Below are 18,193 nucleotides of genomic sequence, written 5' to 3'. Positions count from 1 at the left end.
TACCTCGATCCATCGCCAGATGAAGGTTCTAAGGTGATATGCAAGATATTCATCAGTATAGGATAGGGTCATTTCAGGTTCCCTCTCCTTAGTTGCCCAAGGTACCAGCTGGGGACATATTCCTGGACACCTGCGAACCCCTCAAGAGTCAAGTCTCTTGCCAACCCTAAGATGGCTCCCTTAGATAGGATATATACTTCGCTGCTCCCGTATCCATCCTTCCTATATCCCAACCATCCCAATCCTCCGAGCTCCTCCCATCCTCCCCTTCTCATATTTCTCATCCCATTTCCCTTTTGCCCCATGCCACCTCACCCGCAAGTTCCCAGTTTTTGCCCTGGAATCTTGTCTACTTCCCCCTCTCTATGCGGATGACTATATGATTTTCTTTGGGTTCACTTTCTTATTTAGCTTCTATAGGATCACACATTATATGCTTAATGTCTTTTATTTTATGGCTAGAAACCGATTATGAGTGAGTACATCCCATGTTCCTCTTTTTGAGTCTGGGATACCTCACTCAGGATAGTGTTTTCTATTTCCATCCATTTGCACGCAAAATTCGAGAAGTCATTGTTTTTTACTGCTGAGTAGTACTCTAATATGTATATATTCCACACTTTCTTCATCCATTCCTCCATTGAAGGGCATCTAGGTTGTTTCCAGGTTTTGGCTATTACAAACAATGCTGCTATGAACATAGTTGAACAGATACTTTTGTCATTTGATGTGGCATCTCTTGGGTATATTCCCAATAGTGGTATTACTGGATCTTGGGGTAGGTTGATCCCAAATTTCCTGAGAAATCGCCACACTGATTTCCAAAGTGGTTGCACAAGTTTGCATTCCCACCAGCAATGAATGAGTGTGCCTCTTTCTCCACAACCTCTCCAGCAAAGGCTATCATTGGTGTTCTTGATTTTAGCCATTCTGACAGGTGTAAGATGGTATCTCAAAGTTGTTTTAATTTGCATTTCCCTTATCGCTAAGGAGGTTGAGCATGACCTTAGGTGTCTTTTGGCCATTTGAATTTCTTCTGTTGAGAATTCTCTGTTCAGATCAGTGCCCCATTTTTTTATTGGGTTCATTAGCATTTTAAAGTTTAGTTTCTTGAGTTCTTTATATATTTTGGTGATCAGACCTTTGTCTGTTGCAGGGTTGGTGAAGATCTTCTCCCAGTCAGTGGGTTGCCTTTTTGTCTTAGTGACAGTGTCCTTTGCTTTACAGAAGCTACTCAGTTTCAGGAGGTCCCATTTATTCAATGTTGCCCTTAATGTCTGTGCTGCTGGGGATAAACGTAGGAAGTGATCTCCTGTACCCATATGTTGTAGAGTACTTCCAACTTTTTCTTCTATCAGGTTCAGTGTGTTCAGACTAATATTGAGGTCTTTAATCCATTTGGACTTGAGTTTTGTGCATGGTGATAGATATGGATCTATTTTCATTCTTCTACACGTTGACAACCAGTTCTGCCAGCACCATTTGTTGAAGATGCTCTCTTTTTTCCATTGAATACTTTTAGCTCCTTTATCAAAAATTAGGTGTTCATAAGTTTGTGGGTTAAAATCAGGGACTTCTACTCGGTTCCATTGGTCGACTTCTCTGTTTTTATGCCAATACCAAACTGTTTTTAATACTGAGGCTCTGTAATAGAGTTTGAAGTCAGGGATGGTAATGCCTCCAGACGATCCTTTATTATATAAGATTGTTTTGGCTATCCTAGGTTTTTTGTTTCTCCATATAAAGTTGATTATTGTCCTCTCAAGATCTGTGAAGAATTTTGATGGGATTTTGATGGGGATTGCATTGAATCTATAAATTGCCCTTGGTAGAATTGCCATTTTTACTATGTTGATCCTCCCTATCCAAGAGCAAGGGAGATCCTTCCATTTTCTGGTATCCTCCTCAATTTCTTTCTTCATTGACTTAAAGTTCTTGTCAAATAGATCCTTTACTTCCTTGGTTAGGGTTACCCCAAGATATTTTATGCTATTTGTGGCTATCGTGAAGGGTGATGCTTCTCTGATTTCCATCTCTGCTTCCTTATCCTTTGTGTATAGGAGGGCAACTGATTTTTTGGAATTGATCTTGTATCCTGCAACGCTACTAAAGGTGTTTATCAGCTGAAGGAGTTCTTTGCTGGAGTTTTTGGGGTCGCTTATGTACACTATCATATCGTCTGCAAATAATGAAAGTTTAACTTCTTCCTTTCCGATTTGAATCCCTTTGATCCCCTTATGTTGTCTTATTGCTATTGCTAGAATTTCAAGCACTATATTAAAGAGGTATGGAGAGAGTGGACAACCTTGTCGTGTTCCTGATTTTAGTGGAATAGCTTTGAGTTTCTCTCCATTTAATTTGATGTTAGCTGACGGCTTGCTATAAATAGCTTTTATTATAGTTAGGAACGACCCTTGTATTCCTAATCTCTCTAAGACCTTTATCATAAAGGGATGTTGAATTTTGTCAAATGCTTTTTCAGCATCTAATGAAATGATCATATGGTTTTTTTCTTTCAGTTTATTTATATGATGGATTACATTGATAGATTTTCGTATGTTGAACCAGCCCTGCATCTCTGGGATGAAGCCTACTTGATCATAATGGATAATTTTTCTGATGTGTTCTTGGATTCGGTTTGCCAGTATTTTATTGAGTATTTTTGCGTCGATGTTCATGAGTGAGATTGGCCTGTAGTTCTCTTTCTTGGTTGTGTCTTTGTGTGGTTTTGGTATCAGAGTAACTTCAGCTTCATAAAAGGAATTTGGCAATGACTTCTCTGTTTCAATATTGTGAAATACATTAAGGAGTATAGGTATTAGGTCTTCTTGGAAGTTCTGGTAGAATTCTGCATTGAAGCCATCTGGACCTGGGCTTTTTTTGGTGGGGAGGTTTTTTATAACAACTTCTAATTCTTCGCGACTAACAGGTCTATTTAGATTGTTCACCTGGTCCTGGTTTAACTTTGGTATATGGTACTTATCTAAAAAAGTGTCCATTTCTATAACATTTTCCAATTTTGTGGCATACAGATTTTTGTAGTAAGATCTAATGATTCTCTGAATTTCCTCTGAGTCTGTGGTTATGTCTCCCTTTTCGTTTCTGATTTTGTTAATTTGCGTATTCTCTCTCCGCCGTTTGATTAGTTTGGATAGGGGTTTATCAATCTTATTGATTTTCTCCATGAACCAGCTTTTTGTTTCATTGATTCTTTGGATTGTTTTCTGTGTTTCTATTTTGTTGATTTCAGCCCTCAATTTGATTATTTCCAGTCTTCTACTTCTCCTAGGTGAGTCTGCTTCTTTTTTTTCTAAAGCTTTCAGGTGGGCTATTAAGTCTCCAATGTGTGCTTTCTCCGTTTTCTTTAAGTGGGCACTTAATGCTATGAATTTTCCTCTTAGCACTGCTTTCATAGTGTCCCATAGGTTTGAGTATGTTGAGTCTTCGTTTTCATTGAATTCAAGAAAGACTTTAATTTCTTTCTTTATTTCTTCCTTGATCCAGGTGAGGTTCAGTAGTTGACTGTCCAGTTTCCATGAGTTCATAGGCTTTCTGGGGATAGCATTGTTGTTGAATTCTAACTTTAATCCATGGTGATCTGATAAGACACAGGTGGTTACCGATATTTTTTTGTAACTGTGTAAGTTTGCTTTGTTACCGAGTATGTGGTCTATTTTCGAGAAGGTTCCATGAGCTGCAGAGAAGAAGGTATATTCTTTCCTATTTGGGTGGAATGTTCTATAGATGTCTGTTAAGTCCATTTGATTCATTACCTCCCTTAATCCTCTTATTTCTCTGTTAGGTTTCTGTTTGATTGACCTGTCCATTGGTGAGAGAGGAGTGTTGAAATCTCCTACTATTAGTGTGTGTGGTTTGATGACTGCCTTGAGTTTTAGTAACGTTTCTTTTACATAAGTGGGTGCTTTTATATTAGGGGCATATATATTCAGGATTGAGATTTCATCCTGGTGAATTGTTCCTGTTATGAGTAAAAAATGTCCATCTCCATCTCTTTTGATTGATTTTAGTTTGAAGTCAACTTTCTTAGAAATTAGTATGGCCACACCTGCTTGTTTCTTAGGTCCGTTTGCTTGATAAACCTTTTCCCAGCCCTTTACTCTGAGTAGATGTCTGTCTTTGCGGTTGAGGTGTGTTTCTTGTAAGCAGCAGAATGTTGGATCCTGTTTTCGTATCCAATCTCTTAGCCTGTGCCTCTTTATAGGTGAGTTGAGTCCATTGATATTAAGTGATATTAATGACCAGTGGTTGTTAACTCCGGTCATTTTTCCTTTCTTTCTTTCTTTCCTTTGGTAGTAGAGTTTGTGTGTTTCCCTTCTTCAAGTTGTGCTGGTGAAGGGTCTTTAGATGTCTGAGTTATTGTGGGCATTGTTGGACTCCTTGGTTTGTGATTTTCCTTCTATTACTTTCTGAAGGACTGGATTTGTGGCTACGTATTGTTTAAATTTGTTTTTATCCTGGAAAACTTTGTTTTCTCCATTTATAGTGAACGAAAGCTTGGCTGGGTATAGTAGTCTGGGCTTGCATCCATGGTCTCGTAGTTTCTGCAGTATATCTATCCAGGACCTTCTGGCTTTCATGGTTTCCATAGAGAAATCAGGTGTAAGTCTGATAGGTTTACCTTTATAGGTAACTTGACCTTTTTCCTTTGCAGCTCTTAATATTCTTTCTTTATTCTGTATGTTTTGTGTTTTGATTATTATATGACGAGGAGATGTTTTTTTTTGATCCAGTCGATTTGGTGTTCTGTATGCTTCTTGGACCTTCAAAGGAATATCTTTCTTAAGGTTGGGAAAGTTTTATTCTATAATTTTATTAAATATATTTTCTGGACCATTGAGCTGTACTTCTTCTCCTTCTTCTATCCCTATTATTCTTAGGTTTGGTCTTTTTATTGTGTCCCAGATTTCCTGAATGTTTTGTGATGAGAATTTGTTGGTTATGCTGTTTTCTTTGATGAGAGTGTTTATTTTCTCTATGGTATCTTCAGTGTCTGAGCTTCTTTCTTCTATCTCTTGTAATCTGTTGGTGGTACTTGTCTCTGTAGTTCCTGTTCGTTTATTCAAATTTTCCATCTCCATCCTTCCCTCGGTTTGTGTTTTCTTTATTACTTCCACTTCGTTCTTCAAGTCTTGAACCGTTTCCCTTACCTGTTTGATTACTTTTTCTTGTTTCTCTTGGTTTTCTTGGGTATCTTTGAGATATTTATTCATTTCCTCTACCTTTTTGTTTGTAATCTCTAATTGGTTGTGGCAGTTTTTCACCTCCTGTTTAAGGTCCTCTATTATTTTCATAAAATTCACTTTTGAGTCGAATTCTTCTAATTCTTCTGTATTAGGGTTTAGACTTCTCATTTCGGGATTCCTGGATCCTGGTGATGTCACGTTGCCTTTCAAGTTGTTGGGGGAATTCTTGCATTGGCACCTGCCCATCTTTTCCTTCAAATGGAGCCAGGAGAGGCCAGATGTCTTGGACCAGTCTTTGCTGTGACTAACTCTCTAGGTGTATCTCCTCAGTGTAGGGGCAGGAACCGTTCCCTTCCAGGTGAACTCCTCAACACCAAAACATGGATGCGTGGTATTCCAATGACCCGCGTAAAGAAGGCCGAATGCAAGGGGTCGGGCGGGGTCCAGTAGAACACAGGCAACACTGCAGTACAAGCTGAAGGTGCCTGCGCTCCCTTTCGGGGGTTGCTGAGGCCTGCCCGCTGCTCTGGTTGGGTAGCCTTAGTGTAGGGGCGTTTGTGCTCTCTACCGGGACCGTCCGCCCCAGGATAGTACACACTCACCCGTCCCGATGAAACTTCTTGGCACCTACACAGGAACTCCTGGATGCCCCAATGAGCCAGGGACTAATGGAAGTAGGGCGCAGGCAGAGCAGGTCCAGCAGATCACAGCAGAGACTGCAGCCCCAGCAGCAGGGGCCCGCTTTCCCTGGCGGGGACCTTGAGGCCTGCCCTCTAGTCAGGGACTCACTGCTCTGGGTTGGTAGCCTTAGTGAAATGGCAGGAAACTGTTCCACAGCTAAGGACCTTGCAGACAAGGCAGGTTTGGGGGTGGGGGTGGGGGCGGGTGTGTAGGAGAGCAAGCCCTGCAGCAGGAGCTGGGGGAGGGGTGTTTGTGCTCTCTACCTGGACACTCACCCGTCCCGATGAAACTTCTCGGCACCTACACAGGAACTCCTGGATGCCCCAATGAGCCAGGGACTAAGGGAAGTAGGGCGCAGGCAGAGCAGGTCCAGCAGATCACAGCAGAGACTGCAGCCCCAGCAGCAAGGGCCCGCTTTCCCTGGCGGGGACCTTGAGGCCTGCCCTCTGGTCAGGGACTCACTGCTCTGGGTTGGTAGCCTTAGTGAAATGGCAGGAAACTGTTCCACAGCTAAGGACATTGCAGACAAGGCAGGTTTGGGGGTGGGGGTGGGGGCGGGTGTGTAGGAGAGCAAGCCCTGCAGCAGGAGCTGGGGGAGGGGTGTTTGTGCTCTCTACCTGGACAGTCCGCCCCAGGATAGCACACACTCACCCGTCCCGATGAGACTTCTCGGCACCTACACAGGAACTCCTGGATGCCCCAATGAGCCAGGGACTAATCTGTACATTCACTGTTATACACGCATGTGTGAAAGTCAGGAGACAAAGGAGTTGATCCTTAGGCACCATCTACTCCCCCACCTTATTTTTGTTCCTTTTCTTTACTTTATTATTATTATTATTTTTGTAGACAGTATTATGTGGGCCAGGCTGGAATCTAATTTAGCTGTGTGCTTTTCGCCTACTTTCCCCAGGCCTGGGACTATAGATATATAGCATCACAAAGTACTTTCCTTTATTTCCATTTTGGGATAGGATCTCTTATTGGCCTAGAGCTTGACAGGCCTGCTAAGTGATTTGGCTAGGATGCTCCAGGTACCTGTGTGTGTGTGTCTGGCTCCCCAGGTCGGATTACAAGTATGAGCCACCACACCCTCTGCTGTCCTCTGGGTTCTGGTTATTAGGGTGCTGTCCTTATTTTGCAAGGATGTCACTTAATTCAACTGTCTTATCTCTAGACATCACGTAAAATATGATGAAAAAATATTAATTATATATAATTTGTGCTATCTTCATACACGCACACAGTGCGGGCTTCCACCTTATCCTCTCTTTCAAAGGAGTTGAATTGCTTTCCTCTTCCCAGCTAGGCCCTTTCCACTTTCATGCCTCTTTTTTTTCTTTTTTTTTTCCTTTTGCTAACCCAATGGTTTTATTAGTGTGGCCTTGACAATGGGTGAGGCTTTGTGCACATGAGCATGGGTGACTTGCCAGGGGCTATACCACCGGCAATGAGTTACCCCTGTCCATGACAAGGTGTTGCTGGGCCTAATCTTGTACAGACCCAGACTTCATCTGTGGCTGTTCAGGTTTGTGGTCACACTGAGGAGGAGGTGTAGAGCATCACCCTCATCCCTTCCCCACTCCTTATGCATCTCCCACTCTAAGCATCCGTTCTGTAGTTCATGTGCCACAAATGCTGGGCCACAGAGACACTCCATTTCTACCCAGAGTCCACGGCATAGTCCAGAGTTCCTGCCTGCTATGCCCTCAGGGGATCAGACACACAGAGGTGTGTGACAGGTACCCACTATTGCTGTACCCTCAGGGGATCAGGCACACAGAGGTGTGCGACAGGCACCCACTATTGCAATGCCAGGGAGTGTTCTCACAGAGCCTCAATCCTCCAACTTCTCCTTGCTCCTCCCTGCCTGCAGTTTGGTCTCTGCCTACCAGTGGTCTTTGCTGTCTTTCCAGAAGGGGGCTGGCACCTACATCAGGCAGTATGCATTTCCAATGCTTTTGTGTCCTTTATAGCTAACTTCCTGCTTTCCAATCTCTTATCCCCAGATGTCTTTCTGCTTTGTCTGGAAGGCAGGAGGTGAGGAAGAGGTTGAGAACAATATTTTTCAAAATAACACGGACAGGCACAGGGAAAGACACAACAGCAACGGGACCCCTGCAGACCCTCCTTACTGTGGACAGGAGGCATGCCTACTTCCCAAACACACTTATTTACAGTGCCATCCTCTATCTCCACTGGCCTGGGCTCTTGCTTTCTTGGTCTCTGGTCTTCTTTTCTCCTGTCCCTTATATCATACTTTGTCCCTTTCCTCCCGCCTCCTCCCTGTCAGACTTTTTAGTGCCCCCTTGGATACACAGTGAGCTCTGCTCTGCCTGCCTCTGCTCCACTCCACAGGCACCACTGAATGCTGTTGTACACACAGTGCGAGCAGATAGCAAGGGAATGACAGGACAAGCATGAGGGGCTCTCACTTCTTTTATCTTTTTGTTTGTGTGTGCTATATATGTGCGTTTGTGTACCTTACATGCGTGGCAGTGTGTTCTTTGATGTATGTGCATCGGGGTGCAGAGCAGTCAATGTTATGTGTCTTGTTCTCCACTTTAGTTTTTGAGGCAGGATTTCTCCCTAAACTCAAGTTCACCGTATTCTGCTAGAGTGGCTGGCCGGCAAGCTCCAGAGACCTCCTGTCTTTGACATACCTAATATCAGTGCTGGGTTACAGACATGGGCCATGCTCCTCCCTTTCTATGTCTGCTGGGCATCTGGACTCTGGTCCTTGTGCTTGAGTGTGAGCACGTTACCTGCTGAGCCCCCGTCACATCTCCAGCCCTGCAGCTCTTTAGGGCTGTGTTTCTTTTTTTTTTTTTTTTTTGGTTTTTCGAGACAGGGTTTCTCTGTAGCTTTGGAGCCTGTCCTGGAACTCCCTTTGTAGACCAGGCTGGTCTCGAACTCACAGAGATCCGCCTGCCTCTGCCTCCCAAGTGCTGGGATTAAAGGCGTGCGTCACCACCGCCCGGCCTAGGGCTGTGTTTCTAAAGGAGGCACGGGGGAAAAAAAAATCTGTTTCCTTGCCCTTTTCCACTCTTCATGAGCACCTGTATGTATGTCATCTACCTTTCAGTCCTGAAAAAGTGAATTTTAGTCTCCTTCCATCCTTACATATATACATATGTATAACTATATATATGTGTGTGTGTGTCTGTGTGTGTATACACACATATATATGTGTGTGTGTGTCAGTGTGTGTATACACACATATATATGTGTGTGTGTGTCTGTGTGTGTACACACACATGTATATGTGTGTGTCTGTGTGTGTATACACACATATATCTACATCTACATCTTTCATACTCTACACGTTAGTCTCTGTCTTTGTTGCTACTTGGTACGTCCTGTAGGGTTCTCTTGTAGTCCCCAGACTGTAAAACTCATGAACTCTTGTCATTACCTGACACCACAGTGGGGCGGTGCCCTAGTTTATTGAACTATTCTTCACTACAGATGGAAGTCAGTATCTCCAGTATATAGATGGCGGCACAGTGGATCAGCACACACACTGGGGATACGTCAGAGATGCTAGAAGGAAGATGCTAGAGTCAGAGATGTGGGTGATTCTCTTAGATTTCCCGCTAGCAGCTCCCTTCTGCATATCCATCATTGAGGTGGGACAAGTCCCCTAAAGCAGGGGTTCTCAATCTGTGGGCCAGGACCCCTTAGTGGAGGCTCACATAGTAGATATCCTGCATATCAGGTATTTACATTAAAATTCATAACAGTAACAGAATTATAGCTATGAAGTAGCAAGGAAATAATTTTATGGTTGGGGTGACCACAGCATGGAGACTATACTAAAGGGTCACAGTGTTAGGACAGTTGAGAAGCATTGCCCTAAGAGGGATCAAAAAGCCCCAGACACTGATCTGGGGTCTCCCTGGGCTTCCTTTGCCCTGCTCGTGGTGGTCCTTTGGGGTACAGTAGGGACGTATGAATGGGACCTATAGCTACCCATCTGAGCACGTGGCCCATACCCTTCCCCTGTGTCTAAGAGGCAGCATACAATGATAGAAAGTAAAGGATTTGCTGTCTGTCTCTGTGGGGCTCTGGAGCTATTTGGCAGGAGCCAGGCCAGACTCTTCACACAAGATTGTGTGTCCCTTTGTCACTGTGGAGGCACTGAGTGGGCCTTTCCAAGGATCTGGAGCCTAACGTAGTTGTGACTTTTGTACCTGGATATCGCTGGAAGCCGTGGAAGAAGTCAAATGGCTGGAGCAAGAATCCTGCAGAGTTCCCTGGTGCAGCCATGGTGAGGCATCCTCAGATTGGAGGCTGTGTGGAGCTGTGTGGCTACTGTCACCCAGGCCACCAGGTCCTATGGCAGAAACATGGGCCTCAGTGGGCAGGGCAGTGCTGAATACTGGCTGCCCAAGGAGTCTTGGTCTATAAACTTCCCAAGATTTTCTCAGCCCCATTGAAAAAGAGGTGGGCCCATACGTCCTGACCTCTGAACTTGTCCTCTACCCAGCAGCCACAATCCTGGGACTAGGGAAAGCTCCAGTCATTGATGAGTGACAAGACCAGAGGTGGGCGAAGGGGACTGGATCAGTACCTTGTCTTCAATGTTTTCATTGTTGTGAATGAAGTCCTCAAAGACCATAGGGTAAGCCCAATGGTGGTTCTGGTTGTAAAGGCTACTGTGGAACCGCTCAGATTCCTGGTACTTGGTCACTGCCAGCTGGTACCTGCAGGCAGAGAAGAATCCAAGGAGCTCCAGAAATAAGGTCTGCCTCTGATTCGCTCCATAGAAACACCCTCAGAGCCAAGGATAGAGAAACGATTGACCATCTCCTAGGAACCCGAGAGACTGGCCATCTCCACCTGTCAGTCAGGATTCCTGTGAACTCCCCTCCCTCAGGGCATTAGGGGGCAGAGCCAGAGGCCAACACAAAAATGGCCTCGTGGATGAGGCACCGAGGGAGCTCCTGGCCTTCCTCACCAGTTTGCCTGAGTCCCCTCACCTGGGCCACGCGAAAGCTGGTGAGTCCTGCCAGCCTGGGGGCAGCAGCTGCTCAGCCATGGAGGGGACGTGCAGGCGGTAGCTGCGACTGTGACCCAACACTCTTTCTCAGCGTTGCTAAAAAGCAGGTACTTGGGCAGAGTCTGCCTGAAGTGGAAGGCTGCCTGGCGCTCCCAGGAGTGCTGGGTCTTGTCGAGGATGGGTTTGACCTGCTGGCTTCTCTGGCTCCAGGGATTGGTGATGTTTTCCAGTCTCATCTTCAGGGTCTGGAAGCTGTTCTTGGTGCCTGCATTGTGAAGGGCGGGTGAGAGTCAAGGGCTGGGATAGAAGTCTCCTCTTTCTTACATGTTCTCTCTGCTAACCCACATCCACTGCAGCCCATAGGAAGAAGGGGCGCTGGGGGCAGGCACTGGGATACACTATAGGAAGAAGGGAGGCCAAGCCCTCTCATAACAGGTGAGCTAGGGGACAGCTCCAGGGTCAGTCACGGCCGCTGTGTCAGAAGGGTGACCTTAGCCTGTTTTCTAGAGCTCTGGTCTGCTTCCTGTGGTCTTAACCTTGTAGACATGGCAGCCTATGTTTCTCAGGCCTGAGGACTATTGGTGTACTCTGGGATGGAGGGCCAAGTAGGCCTGAGAAGGTGGCATCTACCCATCTGGTCCTGGTAGCCATCTTGGAGACATTGTTCTGTTATAGGATTTGATGTCAAGCATCACAGCTATGCCATGCCTCGGTGGTGACATCATTTCTCTGAGACACACTGAAAAACCAGGTGGCACTGTAGTCATTTCTTGGTGCTGGGAAGTAGCATTTCTTACCCTTCATGGTATGTCTTCCCCCAACACTGTATACCATTCCACTCAGACCCAACAAGGGGAATCCACACCCCAAATTTAGGGGTGTAGCGATGTCTCTTTATGTATGTAGGCTTATTTTATACTATGGAGCCGTATCCCAATCTCTTGTTATGAAGTTATTGGGAATATGAAGTACCTGGGTGGGTCTGGCCTCAAGTCCTACCTGCCACATCCAGGTCAATGTGGTAATTAATGAGCTAGGTGGTCGTGGACATTCCCAAGTGGGTGGGCATGTAGGTGACTGCTGTAGACCAGCCCCTCAGGGGTGTGGAAAGCGGCATGAATGTAGCCAGTGGCATGCATCTTGCCCTCCATTATGCCACTGAGGTGGAAGATAAAGTCCCAGAGGTAATCATGACTGTGGATTGTCGATGTTGTCCTTAGAACCAGCATAGGCCCATTTAGCCTGGCAGAGGAACTGAAGCTATATCTAAAGTTGGAATTAAAGCGCTGCCCAAGGGGAGCTCCTGTGGGCATCTCAAAGATGCAGAGGGCTCGTTGATAGAGGACAGGGCCGTCACTGTCATCGTAGTGGATGGTGTCCAGGAAGGTGGCTGTGTCGGGACAGTCAATGCCTGGAATTAACTGGCGAGTGATGCCTCCGAGGCCCCAGCCCACATCCATGTACTTGGTCTCCCTGCCTTCAGCTGTTTGTCCTCTATACAGTGCCATAACCTCTCGCACGCCAATTTCATAGGCAATGCGCTCGCCCCCGAAGTACACATTAAAGAGTTGAAGCCCATAAGAGCAGTGCAGCTTGAAGAACCTCCAGTCTCCATAGAGCACAGTGTTGTGTTTTAGGCTATATTGGGGAATACTGGACTGGAACGCTCGAGGGCCACCCTTGCTGATGGGGAACTCAGCACTGGACTGGAACGCTCAAAGGCCACCCTTGCTGATGGGGAACTCAGCACTGGACTGGAACACTTGAGGGCCACCCTTGCTGATGGGAAATTCAGCACTGGACTGGAAAACTAGAGGGCCACCCTTGCTGGTGGGCACAGGGAATTCAGCATGGGAATGGAACGCTCGAGGGCCACCCTTGCTGATGGGCACGGGGAACTCAGCCCTGGGCTGGAACGCTCGAGGGCCACCCTTGCTGATGGGGAACTCAGCACTGGACTGGAACACTCGAGGGCCACCCTTGCTGGTGGGAAATTCAGCACTGGACTGGAAAACTTGAGGGAAACCCTTGCTGGTGGGCACAGGAAACTCAGCACTGGACTGGAAAACTCGAGGGCCACCCTTGCTGGTGGGCACAGGGAATTCAGCACTGGGCTGGAACGCTCGAGGGCCACCCTTGCTGGTGGGGAATTCAGCTCTGGACTGGAAAACTCGAGGGCCACCCTTGCTGATGGGGAACTCAGCACTGGACTGGAACGCTCAAAGGCCACCCTTGCTGATGGGAAATTCAGCATTAGACTGGAAAACTCGAGGGCCACCCTTGCTGGTGGGCACAGGGAATTCAGCACTGGGCTGGAACGTTCGAGGGCCACCCTTGCTGATGGTCATGGAGAACTCAGCACTGGGCTGGAACACTTGAGGGCCACTCTTGCTGGTGGGGAATTCAGATCTGGACTGGAAAACTCGAGGGCCACCCTTGCTGATGGGGAACTCAGCACTGGGCTGGAACACTCGAGGGCCACCCTTGCTGGTGGGCATGGGGAATTCAGCACTGGGCCTGTAGGTTGAGTGCTGTGCTGACTGCTGTGTAATCTTGGGCAATGGATCCTCAAGATCCACCATGTCCACTTCTCCATCTGCATATTTCTGAGCCAGTTCCTCTGGGCTGCTGTAGAACTTGCCATTATACCAGAGCTGCTTCACTCTCCAGTCCTGTTCATCTGTGCTCCTGTGATCCACAAGAATCTCTAGCTCTGTGGGCTGCAGGAAGTAGCCATTCACCAAGCGTTGCAAGAGAAACCAGCTATGACGCTTTCTGAATGTCATAGCACGAGGGGCAACACTGGTGAAGGTCAGACAGCCGCCGTCACAGTCGTGTAGTGTGAAGCCAGTGGTATCAAAGAAGAACTCTTGTAAAGGCCTGGTGGCTATCTTCAGAGTATGGAGGAGGAGGGCAGACTCTACTTTGGACATGGGTCGAGATGCCCACGACAGCTCCTGGCCTCCCTTGCGGCTCAGTTTTCACATGTACATGGGCTGTTCAACCGGCCCCACAGCATACTCTGTGACATTAGGATACTCCTGGGCGCCAAAGTAGATGAGGACACGGGCTTCCCGTAAAGGAGGAATGGCTCCATTGTCTAGGAAATCCAGTATCTCATACTTCTTGGGCATCAGCGTCTCAATGAGGAACACGGAGTTCTTGGCCAAAGTCGGTACCTTGGCTGACTGCAGCTCCAACCCCTCCTGCTCTCAGGAGGTTGTGCACGTACTCCAGCTCCTGAGCACTCAAGTCCCATAAGGCCCGGGGCTTGGCATTCTGTGCCCACCTGGAATGCCTTGCCATGGACATCTGTACCAAGATGGTAGTCATCCAGGCCAGAGCCAAGATCCTTCCTAGCAGGTTCATGGCTGAAACACAGCAGAGGAGAGAGCTAAGGCCTCAGAGCTCCTCGTTCTTAGGTGAACTTCTTCCCTTTATCCGGATGAAGCCAGAGCTGTTCTCAGTGCGGTCCAGGCCTCTCTTTGTGCATATAGCTGTTTCCTCCCTCATTTTCAAGTCTCTTATACTCTCTGTTATTGAGATAATGCTCTCCTATCAGCGCTGTCTCTGTGGAGTTGTGTTTATCAGCCAGGGACACAGTGAGCCACAGCAGCAGAGTCTTGGTCTTCACTGGCTACAAAGTACTTCTGTCCTGGAAGGGTCTCCAATTGTGCTGACAGCAAAACTGCCCTTTTAAAACAAATTACCTTTTAATCAGGATGCATTTTAAAATTCAGCGTGGCTGTTCAAAGTGTGGGTTCTGGGCTGTAGCTGTCTGGGATCAAGCCCTAGGAAATCACAACACTGAGAACTACCATGTGACCTTGACCATTTTGTTGAACACTCCAGGCTTCCGCTGTCTTTAACTGTGAAGTGGAAATGATAGCAGCTGCACGCATGTCCCCAAGGCTGTGGGGAGAAAGAAGATAGTAAATCTGAGTGCACGGAGCAGCAGCGGCCTTCTGGAACACATGGCATGTTGGCATGCTTCTCTTTAAAGGGAACCCCGATGACAGTCTGGACCTCATGACTGGAGGTTCTGACCCCTGCAGACTGGCTGGGCTGAGTCTAGGCTGTGAAGCAAGGACAGGGAGAGTTCTGCCCTGCTCAGCTTTCCCCGTTTTCATGGTGGGGTAGTTGAGGTTATTTGACCTAGGATTACTCAGGTCATCCCAGGTACTAAGTCAGGGTGTGCCTTCCTCCCCTTCCATCGGGGAAGGCATGGTTAGAGTTTTTACTGTTCAACAAAGTCCCCTAGACAATGGGAATCTACTATGTATGTTCAGAGTGAAGGATGTCTTGCCATGCTGGCTGTCATGCTGTTCCTTGTACTTGTGGTTGACATGGGCTGTCTAGTCATGTATGTAGAATGCATGGAGTCTTTGTCTCTTGTGTGCATGCCGTTACTGTTACCAGCCCTGGTTTTTCCAGCTCCTAACCTGATTGGACGCTGCTGAGCCCCCAGGAAGCTCTTTCCTGTATACCTATCTACACAGAAGTGACCTTAACCTGTCCTTGACTCCACATGGCTCTTTCTGACCATGCAACCCTACTCAGTGGTTCCTCTGGGTATCTGGTTGTATCCCCTCTCCTGCAGGCTTTTGAAGCCCAGAGGCCTGGCCTATGGCTTGGTCCTCAGGGCAGATGGGAGGATTCTGGAAGATCTTTGCTGTTTCAGGTTAACTGCCTTTAGTTTCTTCAGTTGACAGAAATCTGGAGAAAACTCTCTCTCCTTTTGAGAAAGAGGCACAGAAAGAGGCTCAGAGTTCCATGCTGCTGTGTGTTCTCCACCAGCATTGGGCACAGGGGTGGCCACCTGGGTGGATTTCACCTAAAAAGGTCTTGCAGGATAGGAATTCAGCAAAGGGAAGTATAGACACTCACCAGAAACATGAGGGAGGACCTGGAACACAAGAACTGGGCAGCATGGACGCTTTGTGTTTTCTGTTTAGAACTGTCTTGTGTTGTATGAACCTCTCATACATGTCAGGAAAAGCCTATGTACCCAGTTTAATTGGGGGTTCTTCCTTCCAGGTAAGCTTTCTCATTTAACTCTCTATGCCAAGTTTATGCCCTATCCCCTTCCTTCCTTCCTTCCTTCCTTCCTTCCTTCCTTCCTTCCTTCCTTCCTTCCTTGGCAGGGTTTCTCTGTGTTACAGACCTGGCTGCCCTGCAACTAGCTCTTGTAGACCAGGCTGGCCTCAAACTCACAGAGATCCACCTATCTCTGCTTTCTAAGTGTTGGAATTAAAGGCGTGTGCCACCACCACCTGGCCCTCCGTATACCATTTCAAAATTAAAACCCTACCCTATCAAGGAACTCCCTGTGTTGACCTTGGACCTGACTCTGTCCATGTCTCACTCACTGCCCCTCAAGACTTAGGTCTTTAGTCTGCAGAGAACGAGATTTCCTAACTGTGAAAAGTGTGTGCTGCACCTGCCCCATCGCCTGTGAGCTGCTGGGTTGCTGGGAGCCTCAGCATCCTGTCCCTGTGTCTGCTGGGAGCCTCAGCATTCTGTCCCTGTGTCTGCTGGGAGCCTCAGAATTCTGTCCCTGTGTCTGCTGGGAGCCTCAGAATTCTGTCCTTGTGTCTGCTGGGAGCCTCAGCATTCTGTCCCTGTGTCTTCTGGCTCTGGTGCTCACTGTCAAGGCTGATCTGGAGTCTTTTGTACTCTCCTAGCCTCCTATCTGTGGGACACCATGCTTGTTTGACTTCTTGGAAATAGTTCACCCTGAGGACTTCCCTCTGTTGCTCTGGTTCTTGTGGGAAAGTTCAGTGAACCCATATTACCTTATGCTTTGATGGCTCAGTCTGACAGGAGTGGATGAGATAAGAGGCTTCTGGGTAAACTCAGAACCAGGGGAGGCCATGAGCTTCACTGTGAGACTACTATCTATATCAGGAAAGATTTTTTTCATTTAAAACTATATTTCATTTTTTTTATGTTTTTCTCTCTCTTTCTGTGTGTACATATGCGCATATATGCACTGGGGCATTTGTACTTTATGTGTGTCTGCAGAGGTCAGAGGACAAGCTCTCTTCTCTTCTTCTCTCCTCTCCTCTCCTCTCCTCTCCTCTCCTCTCCTCTCCCCTCCCCTCCCCTCCCCTCCCCTCCTCTCCTCTCCTCTCCCCTCCCCTCCCCTCCCCTCCCCTCCCCTCTCCTCTCCTCTCCTCTCCTCTCCTCTCCTCTCCTCTCCTCTCCTCTCCCTCCCCTCCCCTCCCCTCCTCTCCTCTTCTCCCCTCTCTCTGTTTCTCCCCCCTCTCTTTTTCTTCCTTCCTTTCTGTTTTCTGTTTTTTTGAGTCCTTGTCTCACATAACCTTGACTGCTCTTACATTTGCTGTCTTGTTCAGGGTGGATCCTATCCCCGATACCGTTAACTGGGTCAAATCCCCATGGCTGGCTAGGTCATAGGCCCTAGTGAGAAACCTGTTCTGCTAAATAGACATAGTCCCCTAAGTTCATATCTTTATATCATAGATTAGTGCATCTCTCATGTCTCATCAGAGAAACTTCTTTTGGCATTTGATGGTGATTAATACAGACCCACACCTGTCAACATGAAGCAATTAAGAGACCATGAAATGGACATCTATATTACACTTCCTCCCTATAAGTGATGAACCATTTGGAAGAGGGAGCAGAAAGATTGTAAGAACTAAGGGAGTAGCTGTCTTCAGAGAAACAGTATTTGCTGGGCATGATGGGACAATGGAATACATGAACTCACATCAGCTGTTCATGTATGCACAAGACATGCTCAAAATCAAGCCAGCCCAAATCCTAGCATGGATAGGGGAAGGCTCAGGAAATCTCACCACTGCCCAAAAAACTATTGCTAACTGATGCCTGCTGGGGAAGGGAGACCCAGTTTTCTTCAGGAAAGTGGGCCCTGAGAGGCTACCAATGCTCCAGTAGAGGATCCCACACTCAGGCACAGACAAGGAGAGCTAAGGGGGCCTAGTAAGTGTTAAAAACAAAGGGCACATGAAGTAGAAAGAGTAGTGGTTTGGGGTAAAGACTCGGAGGGAAGTAGATTTGATTTAAAAACATTATATATGCACAAACATATACTTTTGGCAAATATATTATATAACTACATAATATAATTCATATGCAAATTAATATAAAAATAATATACATAATATTTAAATTTATGTTCCTTTCTAACTCCTGTACATCCCTTTCCACTGTATAACTGGCCTTTTCTACTTTTATATCTTTTTGTTTTAGTGACCCAGTGAGTTTTGTTATGGTTGCTTGCATGGGAGATGGAGTATACACCACTGAAGAAAATTTCTCT

At 46.8% G+C, this 18,193-nt stretch overlaps 1 pseudogene; it reads right to left on the bottom strand.

The window, feature by feature from the left end:
- The window catches only part of LOC130886643 (amiloride-sensitive amine oxidase [copper-containing]-like), a 73,612-nt pseudogene extending 59,356 nt beyond the window's left edge, over window positions 1-14,256 (bottom strand).
- Between the last annotated feature and the right edge of the window lie 3,937 nt (window positions 14,257-18,193).

This window comes from Chionomys nivalis, chromosome 1, assembly GCF_950005125.1.
Source record: "Chionomys nivalis chromosome 1, mChiNiv1.1, whole genome shotgun sequence".
In the NCBI taxonomy this organism is placed as follows: domain Eukaryota; kingdom Metazoa; phylum Chordata; class Mammalia; order Rodentia; family Cricetidae; genus Chionomys; species Chionomys nivalis.
This window is presented reverse-complemented; position numbering and strand designations above follow the sequence as displayed.